The sequence below is a fragment of the Capra hircus genome, chromosome 21, assembly GCF_001704415.2.
Source record: "Capra hircus breed San Clemente chromosome 21, ASM170441v1, whole genome shotgun sequence".
NCBI classification, from domain to species: domain Eukaryota; kingdom Metazoa; phylum Chordata; class Mammalia; order Artiodactyla; family Bovidae; genus Capra; species Capra hircus.
This window is the reverse complement of record NC_030828.1, coordinates 45,833,629-45,844,769: the sequence shown is the minus strand read 5'-3', so window position 1 is coordinate 45,844,769 and position 11,141 is coordinate 45,833,629. Positions and strand designations below refer to the sequence as shown.

The window sequence follows — 11,141 nt, the reverse complement described above, 5'->3', positions numbered from 1 at the left end:
ATCTATTCTCAATAAACATCCAGAGCAACCCTTTAAAATTCATATCAACTCACTCCTTTGTCCCCAACCTTTCAATGATTTTCCATCCTTCTCAGTAAAAGCCAAAACTCCTTGAATGGCCTGCAAGGTTTACATGGTCCAATACTCCATTACACTGCTGACTTCATTTCCCAAATCCCCCTTTCTACACACTTCTCCAGTCACACCTGCCTCCTGGGTGATCCTGGGACACCCCATACAGACTTGAACTTGCTGTTTGCCCTCCCTGAAACTGTTGCCCCAGATACCATCTTGGTGACTTCAGGTCTTAGCTTAATATCACTATCAGAGTGAGATTTTCCCTGGCCTTCTTTTGAGAAAGTGACCTTTCTCTTCCCTTTTCAGGTGCGTTTTATCTCTCTTCTCATCTTTATTTTCCTTTGTTGTTCTTGTCACCATCTAAAATACTATAGATTCTTGTGCTGATTCTCAGGCTCCCCAGTCTAAAATGTAAGCCCCAGCCTTTCCAGCGCCGGCCCCGGACACAGTAACCGTCGCGATGTTGATGCCCAAGAAGAACCGGATTGCCATTTATGAACTCCTTTTTAAGGAGGGGGTGATGGTAGCCAAGAAGGATGTCCACATGCCCAAGCACCCGGAGCTGGCAGACAAGAACGTGCCCAATCTTCACGTCATGAAAGCCATGCAGTCTCTCAAGTCACGAGGCTATGTGAAGGAACAGTTTGCCTGGAGACATTTCTACTGGTACCTCACCAACGAGGGCATCCAGTGTCTCCGCGATTACCTCCACCTGCCCCCTGAGATCGTGCCCGCCATCCTGCGCCGCAGCCGTCCTGAGACTGGCCGGCCACGGCCCAAAGGTCTGGAGGGAGAGCGACCTGCAAGACTCACGCGAGGGGAAGCCGACAGAGACACCTACAGACGAAGCGCCGTGCCCCCTGGTGCCGACAAGAAAGCCGAGGCTGGAGCTGGGTCAGCAACTGAATTCCAGTTTACAGGCGGATTTGGTTGTGGACGTGCTCAGCCACCTCAGTAAAGTTGAAAGGGGTTGTTTTATGTTGAATAAACCTGTAAACAGAAAAAATTAAAAATAAAATAAAATAAAATGTAAGCCCCAAGAGAGCAAGGATCTCTAGTCTGTTACTGCTTTACCATCTAAAACAGACCTGTGTAAATATCATAGGTACTCATTACATATCTGTTTTAAAGCTGACTTTAAAAACATGTTTGCTAGAAACGTGGATTTTAAGACAATAAAACTTCCTACCCCACCCTAATCCACATCAGTCAGACTCCTTTCTTTCCAGCTTGCCAGGCAATATAACTTATTTAATATGTGCAGGTTAGTCCATAATTTTAGTGAAAACCAGATGCCAGCCTCTGTGCTGCCTGGGCTCTGTTCAGTTCATTTCAGTTCAGTCACTCAGTCGTGTCTGACTCTTTGCGACCCCATGAATCGCAGCACGCCAGGCCTCCCTGTCCATCACCAACTCCCTGAGTTCACTCAGACTCACGTCCATCGAGTCAGTGATGCCATCCAGCCATCTTATCCTCGGTCGTCCCCTTCTCCTCCTGCCCTCAATCCCTCCCAGCATCAAAGTCTTTCCCAATGAGTCAACCCTTCACATGAGGTGGCCAAAGTATTGGAGTTTCAGCTTTACCATCATTCCTTCCAAAGAAATCCCAGGGTTGATCTCCTTCAGAATGGACTGGTTGGATCTGCTTGCAGTCCAAGGGACTCTCAAGAGTCTTCTCCAACACCACAGTTCAAAAGCATCAATTCTTCGGCACTCGGCCTTCTTCACAGTCCAACTCTCACATCCATACATGACCACTGGAAAAAACCATAGCCTTGACTGGGCTCTGTTACAAGGATGTATTTAGATAGTTTTAAGATAGTACTCTTTTATACACATAATCATTCTTTTAAGTTCACTGTCACTAATTTCCTACTTTTTGAATAACACATATTTTTAGAAGGTAAACCAATAAATATTTATTTTAGAAAATTTTGACAATCAAAAAATATAAGAAAAAAAAATCCGTCAATCTCACTATGCAAGGGCAACCATGGTTAGTGTTTTATATTCTTTTATAGTCTTTTGTCTACTCAAAGGATTTGTTTTTCATGTAATCATATCTATACTAATTCCTACATTTTACACTTGAATATATCACAGGTGAAGGTTACATTTTCTAAGTATTGCAAAGTAACTACAAAGATTTTGAGGGACTTAAACACTAGATTGGCAAACACTAAGCTAACCATTTTTTTGGAGGAAATATTGATCGAACAAAGTGCTGTCCCAGAGGCTATCTTTCTAGGACATCTGCTTAAGTCAAAGATGCCAATAATTACATTTAAATCCATACTAGATGGTCTTGTAAAAGGGTGTCTGGTTTGTCACTAAATATTATAATTGCATTAACTTCACACTTTCAGGAGCTAAAGCACTAAGGCTGACAGGTTTCCATTCCTTAGCCATACCTATCTCTAGCTGTGACTTTGCAAGGAGCTTGAGTCAAGAGGGGACTCTCCAGTGGAATCACAGGCTGTCTTCAATGGGCTGGATGTTGTTAAAGTGATTTTTTTCTATTGTTTCTTCCAAAAGTTTGTGATCAGTTTAGTTAGTCCTTAGAATATCAATAGTCTTTTCCTTGATTCTAATTAAGTGACTAGTACCTAAGCAAAATAGCCACTAAGAGCTATAGAAATGTAATTGCTCCACCAACTGGTCAGCTATAATATTTTATTATAGCAATAGAAACTAAAATAATACTGTTTACCTAGGAGAGAATGCATTACAAAGTTACATGTAAAAATAGGAGCAAGTTTTTAAAAATAAGTTATTCTTTGAAACCTGTAATTGTGAAATTGTTTTTCTTCATGCTGATTAACCTATTTTTTAAAACTTATTTTCCTTTGCAACTTATATTCCAAATTCCAATATTTATTAAGTCCATGTTCTTGTTCCTTGTGTGAGCTAATGACCGAAGGACATTTCCCAAGAATGTTTAATATAAAAGGGAACCCTTAATTAACCCCAGTTCAGTTCAGTTCAGTTCAGTCACTCAGTCGTGTCTGACTCTTTGCCACCCCATGAATCGCAGCACACCAGGCCTCCCTGTCCATCACCAACTCCCAGAGTTCACTCAGAGCCACGTCCATCAAGTCAGTGATGCCATCCAGCCATCTCATCCTCTGTCGTCCTGTTCTCCTCCTGCCCCCAATCCGTCCCAGCATCAGAGTCTTTTCCAATGAGTCAACTCTTCGCATGAGGTGGCCAAAGTACTGGAGTTTCAGCTTTAGCATCCTTCCTTCCAAAGAAATTCCAGGCCTGATCTCCTTTAGAATGGACTGGTTGGATCTCCTTGCAGTCCAAGGGACTCTCAAGAGTCTTCTCCAACACCACAGTTCAAAAGCATCAATTCTTCGGCACTCAGCCTTCTTCACAGTCCAACTCTCACATCCATACCTGACCACAGGAAAAACCATAGCCTTGACTAGACGGACCTTAGTCAGCAAAGTAATGTCTCTGCTTTTCAACAAGCTATCTAGGTTGGTCATAACTTTTCTTCCAAGGAGTAAGCGTCTTTTAATTTCATGGCTGCAATTAACCCCAAGCTATACCTAATTAATCTAAAATGCAAAGCAAAACCCACCTGTTTAGATATGTGTAGTCTTTACAGACATTGCTTATGCCAGATGTTCTGCATTTATAATTTAAAAGAAAGTCTATCTTTTCTCTCACCCTTTTAAGTCACTAAGCCTCTCGTGTGGAAAGGAAATAGTCTATTAGGTATTTTGTTTCTTGCAGCTCATCCCAAGACAGCTTGCTCTCAGCACGGTGACCATCCCCCATAAGGGAGGAGCTGTTCAATGATGGCTGGACTGGGAGGCAGGAACCAGGGAGTCTGTTTTCTCCTTTGCCATCTCTTTCCTGTGTGGAGCCTATGGGACTTTTCCAGGCATGAGTTTCCTTATCCCTAAATTAAGGCCCTACTACAGATTATCCTACTTACTATACAAAATAATCCATGACTTCATCATGTCCGTGAGTTGCAATTACACTTATAAACGAAAACACATTCAACTCACCATGAAATGTGGATGCTTTAGAACTATGTAATGTCTATTAGTTATTGAAGAATTTATGTCAAGTAACATAGCAATGTGAGGAATGGTTAGATTTATGTGTGTGTAAAGCTCAACATTCAGAAAACAAAGATCATGGCATCTGGTCCCATCACTTCATGGGAAATAGATGGGGAAACAGTGGAAACAGTGTCAGACTTTATTTTGGGGGGCTCCAAAATCACTGCAGATGGTGACTGCAGCCATGAAATTAAAAGACACTTACTTCTTGGAAGGAAAGTTATGACCAACCTAGATAGCATATTGACAAGCAGAGACATTACTTTGCCAACAAAGGTCCATCTAGTCAAGGCTATGGTTTTTCCAGTGGTCATGTATGGATGTGAGAGTTGGACTATAAGGAAAGCTGAGCACTGAAGAATTGATGCTTTTGAACTGTGGTGTTGGAGAAGACTCTTGAGAGTCCCTTGGACTGCAAGCAGATCCAACCAGTCCATTCTGAAGGAGATCAGTCCTGGGTGTTCATTGGAAGGAATGATGCTGAAGCTGAAACTCCAGTACTTTAGCCACCTCATGTGAAGAGTTGGCTCATTGGAAAAGATCCTGATGCTGGGAGGGATTGGGGGCAGGAGGAAAAGGGGACAACAGAGGATGAGATGGCTGGATGGCATCACCCACTCTATGGACGTGAGTTTGAGTGAACTCTGGGAGTTGGTGATGGACAGAGAGGCCTGGCCTGCTGCAGTTTATGGGGTTGCAAAGAGTCAGACATGACTGAGTGACTGAACTCAACTGAATAGTAGATTGCACAACACACACATGCGCACACACACATACACACTTACACAGACCATCCTTCTTCCTCCAAATCACTTCTGACGATGCTACCAGTGAATCATAATATCACTTTTTTCAAAGTTCTCTGAATGCATGTCTTTAAATGTTCAAGGCCTAGCCACCAAAGGGACTTTAGAAAGTTATCCATCATCTGCTAGAAAGCATGATGGTTGAACCGCTTGGAAAGATTTGTGCTATCAAGTGACCATTCATTTGTTCATTCAGGACACACTTATAATGCACTTACTGTCTGATAGCTTCCATGCAAGGAATAATACCCTTAAACAAAAAGGGAAAGAATGAGGAAGAGGAAAATTCTCTAAGGAAGGGTGATAAAAATAGGGCAAATTATTCTGGAGTTCATCCACGAAACTCTGGTGTTTTAAATACAATGATGTTAAATGCTGACCTTGCAAAGAAAAAAAAAGGAGTATGAGAATACTTGTGTGTGTGTGTGTGTGTGTGCGTGTATGCAAATTTTTGGTTATAAGAGGGTGTGGTGGTAAAGAGGAGGTGGTGGTGGTCTTTCAAGGTATCTAGGGTGCTGTGATAGTTGTCTGGAAAATAGAAGGTGATAAAATGTCTCTTCAACATGAGTCACTGAGTAAATGGCTATGTCTAGGAGTCAGATAGGAACCAGTCACCAAAGAAGAATAAGCCTGGATAAACCAGAAGTCAGAATAAATGTAAGTGCCCAAACACAAGGCAATTAGACCCTGAAAAATGTTATTCTGCAAGAGTGGAGTGTCTTAGATAGCAAGGGAGAATTCACGAAGGCTCAAGGCCCCGATTTCCTCCTATTCTTTTGTTGCCTATCTTGTTACCTACAGAACACGAGTTTCGAGTCTCCCCACCCACACTCTCTCTCACCCCCTCTTGTATTTTCAATGTACTGGCCGTGACTCATCCTACACCTCATTTTGCTCTCAAGCCTCCCCGCACAATACACTCTTGCCACTACTTCAGGCTTCAGTTTAGCACACATGAATCAGGCTGCTTCCATTTTCCACGTTTATCCTTTGCCACCTGAGGACTCTTGCCTGCCTGCTCCTCTGCAGCTGCTGGCTCAGGGTGGAGACCAGGGTCACAGGGTACGTGAATGCTTTCTCTTTCTTGCTCAGTTCTGGGGCTCAGTTCTGGGGCATTGGGCTCAGCTTGCCTCCTTTAGGAGCTTTACCACAAGGTAAAATGTTAAGCAGACACACTGTAAGAATTGCTTTTTTTAGAAACCAGCATTGAGGAATCCATGGAAAACCCACCACGAACAGCCTCAGAAGCTCGCTTCTCAGGGGCCAATGTGGGTCGTAGGTGTAGTTACCTTGCTCCTCCCTGAGCCCATGCTGGCCAGTGGGAAGTTATGTTCATGCTTTTTTATGCTTCCAGGTGTGTCTGTCTATTCTTCCCTAAGCTTTGCCCTTAAGGAGTCACTGCAGAAGTTGATACGTATATTTTCATGATGCCAAACACATTTTTGAAATTATTCTTTGGTAATTTGGAGAACAAATTTATGTCAAGAAAATCATGATTGTTTTACAGCTGTACTGCTTTGCAAAGCTAGCCTCCTCAACTGAGCTGGCTTCTGCACGAATTTCTCATTTCATAAATAAAATCTGATTTCTCTGAAGATATTCAAAAGAAAGTGCTATAAGCTTTGGGTCTGATTTCAAGAAGGGGATTCCAAAAGTTTGCTGAAATTTACAGCAACTAGGTCTCCAGGAATATTGCTTTAATTTATTTGGCTGGATTAAGACTGGAATATTTATTTTAGAAAAATCAAGCAAACCACATTTGATTTCTTGACAGAGGGTCTCTTTTCTCCTAGGAGGGTCACACATCTTGGAAAAAACTCCAAGGTTTTTCATCATCGCAGAATCCCTTACACTGAAATTTAATGACCAAGCAAAATGGCAGTTTATTTCTAATCAGGTAGGCTCACTTCTAATTTGTTTAGGAACTTGACCTTTGAACTTTTGCAACTTGAACTAAACATTCATCTAGCATTTATTCTGCCAGGTATTATGAGACATAGAAATGAAACAAATCATTCTCCTTCCCTCTTTTTGATGCTGGGTGAACTCCTATTCATTCTTTGGGGCTCGGTTCAAATATTATCTCCTTTGAATTTTTTTCATATTATACAGGAGAAAATTATAGAAGTACCTTAAATAGAAAAAAATATATATATGATTAATGTAGCAGTGATTAGAGGAAATAATTAATACTGTACATGATTAAATGTGGCTTCCCCCTCTCCTCATAGTGTTCTCTATCTCCTGGGAAAGACTGAGGGCAGGAGAAGAAGGGAGCAACAGAGGGTGAGATGGTTGGATGGCATCACCGACTCAATGGACATGAGTTTGAGCAAGCTCCAGGACATAGTGAAGGACAGGGAAGTTATGTGCTGCCATCCATGGGGTCACAGAGTCAGACATGACTGAGCAACTGAACAACAACAACATCAGCATGTATACAATGGAAGAAAAGGCATTAGTTTCATAAACAATTATTTTATCCAGGGCCAGAGCATATTTCTTAAATAAAACATTAGTGATCTGTGTAATAATGCTGGTTTTGTTCATCAGTCAGAATAAGCGGGATATTCTAAAATGACAACAGTTGGCTGATAGATGGTATAAATTTATCTTAACAATAATTTTTCCAACATTTTGTTACTAAAATTTTCAAACATAAAGCAAAGCTTTAAAATGTTTATAATGAACACCCATCTACCCACCATCTGGATTTTGCCATTAATATATTTCTACACATCCTTTATCACATATCAATTTATTACCCATTCCTCAATCCGTTTTACCTTTCTGAAGCATTTCAAAGTAAATTGCAGACATTAGTACACTTGCCTCTAAATACTTCAGGATGCATATCATTAACTGAAGTTCAATATTTATGTTTTTTCTTTTGAGTTAAATTTATACATGGCCAAATGCCCAAATCTTAAATGTACATGCACTGAATTTTGACAAATGCAGACAAATGTGTAAACCAAAGCCCTACCAAGATCTAAGACACTGACCCTTGCTGCAGAAAGTTCTTTCATGTTCCTTCCTAGTTAACCTCTGCCCCAATCCCCAAAGATTAGTTTTCAACATCAAGTTTTTAAAATTCAATGTAATTTTAATAGCAATATATTCTTCACCTCTTAATAATAAATTACCTAAAATATTTACATCAAATATGATGAGGCATGTTTGGAATTTATTAAAGGAAGAGAATTTCAAGTTTTACTTGGTATTTTTGGTAGTGTTTGTCAAGGAGGTACAAGGCTGGCTTAGTGGCTAATGTCATTTTCTTTGCAAGATTATCTACCAATTAAAATATATTGTCCCCACACTGCACCATGTCAACTGACTTTATGTGTAAAATTACTGACCCTGGGTCTTCGTGGTGTAGGTTGTTTGAGAACCTTCCATAGTTATGTCCCTGTTGCTTGGTAGCCATGAGGGGAAAGTGAAGCTGTTGTATCCCGTAGCCCATTCCTCCCTGGGATTGGCCATGATGTCTCTGCGAGCACCAGGATTTTTATCTTCTTCCCTCATTCTTGGAAGGGAAGGAGAAGACAACTCAAGGAGAACTGCCTCTTGGTGGGTTTAAATGAAGGGTTCTAGGAAAGGAAAGAGTTAACATTGAGAAAGCTCCTCTAGGTGAAATGGAATGAGGGAAAGAGAGCTGAGTGTGTGCTTTGGCAAGGTTTCGGGCAAGTGAAACCAAGGTGAGGAAGGTGAAGCTGGCAACAGCATAGGAGCAGAAAAGACAAGGGAAAGAAACAAGCAGGCTGAGAAAACACTGGGGGAGACTTCCTTACTCTCTCTTTATAATCTTTCAGTAGCTGATGTTCAGCCTTCAGTTGAACATCAACCCTCAGTTTAGCCCTAAGTTTAGCCCTCAGGGATAAAACTGCCTGGCTCTAACTCTCAGGATGCCTCCCAGGGATCTCTGTGTTAGTCCCCTTTGTGCAGAACAAACCCAGAGAAGCCTAACTCTGGCTTCTCCAGCCACTCTCAGGGAGATGGGGTGACCTGACTAAGACACACAGCAGGACAGGTAAACAAAGAGGCTGAAATTGTCTGGCAGTGCTTGGTACTCTAATACTGGGATGGTTTGCCTTAAGCTTGCAGAAATTATTGCTTAGAATGTGCAAAAATATAGAATTATACCTCTATTTTCTATATATTAGCCTAAACACATATACCAGTTCTAATGTCCATTTCTAACTGATTCTAACTAATTTCTAACTGAGCTTTTAATTTTTTTGCCTTTGTAACTATTTTTTACAGACAATGCCAAGTTTACAGATATGCATAGAAAATGTCAATGTCTAAGAGTAAGGAACTTGCTCTTAATTTATAAATTGCTTAGGCTCATTTGTGTGCCAATTCTAATTTCTACTTTTCAAAAGATGAGAGCAACTCAGGAACTGAGATGCTACTCAGAGTCATCAAACTCCCAAGTTGGCTAAATTCAGAAACCCACTCTTTGATTTCCATTACCTACTTAGCCTCTGCCTACTGAAAACACGACGAAACTGTCCCTGCCTTAGACAGAACTAATGAAAATGAACCCTTTTCTTTGATATTTGTCAAAAAGATTCCTGAGAGGAACATTATTCAGAGTCGTCCATCTCCATCTGAGCCCCCACTGCAAGAATACTCTGCCTTCCCAGCAAGCCTCCTCCTATTTCCCTTCCTGCCCTCTATTTTAGACTTCCTGACAAATCATTGGCAGGAATTCCCACCTACCCACTCCAAATCCAAAGATAGAAGGCTCCTGGGCAGTACAGGGCTTATGAAAGCAATCCAGCTTCCACTGAAAGCAACAGGGTGGACTCAGTGCCTGGAAGGGATGAGGAACTTGATGAAAATATGTGGAATGAGGAATGAATAAATGAGATCCACCCGGCACTTAAAAAAGAAATATAGAATATCTCTGCTATCAAAGGGCTGCGGTCTGTTTGAGGAGATAGAAAACACTAATTGAATGACTGAAAAATACTTTCAGAACAATTTTCTTTCCAGCACATATAAACTGAATACTGACTTGGCCCAGCAAGGCCACTAAGCAAAAGCAGAGTTAGATGAAGTCAATCATGAAAGATGAGCTGGGGGAAGGGAATTTTGAGTTGGGTTTGAAGGTGGAGAATTATAGTAACTGATGAATAGAAAGAGAGGGGAAAAAAGAAATCAGGAGGAAAATGTTTGAAGGCTGATGAATAACAAATTTGCTTACGGGAGCAAAAATTTCATTAAGGATTAATGGAAAGTAAGATTGGCAAGATGAGAGAAAGAAAAAGGAGTATAACTTGAAAAATCTTGAATATGCCTCTGACAGCTCATAAGTTGGGGAGAATCTTGTGAAAACATTGTTTGAAGAAAGAGGAAGGTGCTATTCTATTGGTTGTTATTAGGGAGGTAAGCCTAGGGTTGGAAACCAGCTGGCAGCCTCTGGGATAAGGTGAGAAGCAAGAAAGAAACGGAAATGTGAACAGAAAGGAGACTCCACTTCTAGACATTGAATACAAACATTTCCATGCCAGGGCTTATTCAAGCCAGACCTGAAAATTACTTCTGATCTCCAGTGTCCATCACTTCAAAACTGGTAGCTTCCAGAAGAATGGACACAGTGATACGGAGTTTTTCTGTCTGCTTACCACCTTTCTTAAACCATCAAAAAAGGACTTGTTTAGACCTGTGTCTTATTTTAACCAACCCGCTTTTATCTCCCATGAGAAGTGAACGAGAGGTTTCCTTTTGGAGTCAGCTTATACAAATTCTTTTCAGACTCTGTTTCCTTTTTTTTTTTTTTTTCCTTTCTGTCTCTTGGTCAAGATTTCCAAACTGTCTTTTTAATGAACTCAAATAATTTTAGATTTTAACGTACTGAAGCTTAATGAAATAAGCATTGAGAACATGACGATATAAGCAGTTACTTAAACCAATCCAATGTGATCAAGAATGTTTGAAATTATCTTTGATTATGGGCTTAAAAGAATGTTTGATTCTGGCAGTGTTACCTAGTGGTTTGGAGCCAACAAACTTGAACTTGAATTCTGGCTACACGCCCTCACTCACCTCTCAAAGCCTCAGTTTATTTATCTCCATTAAAATGGAGAAGGTTAATACTTGTCTCATGGGTCAGTAGTTCTTTAGCCGTGGTCCCCAGGCCAGCAGCAGCATACCTACAGCTGGGAACT

The 11,141-nt window shown here is 40.9% G+C and overlaps 1 pseudogene across 1 annotated transcript; it reads left to right on the top strand.

Moving 5' to 3' along the window:
- Positions 501-1,084, top strand: LOC102184559 (annotated as a pseudogene). Its single transcript, XR_001297040.1, has one exon. The product of XR_001297040.1 is annotated as a 40S ribosomal protein S10 pseudogene (transcript).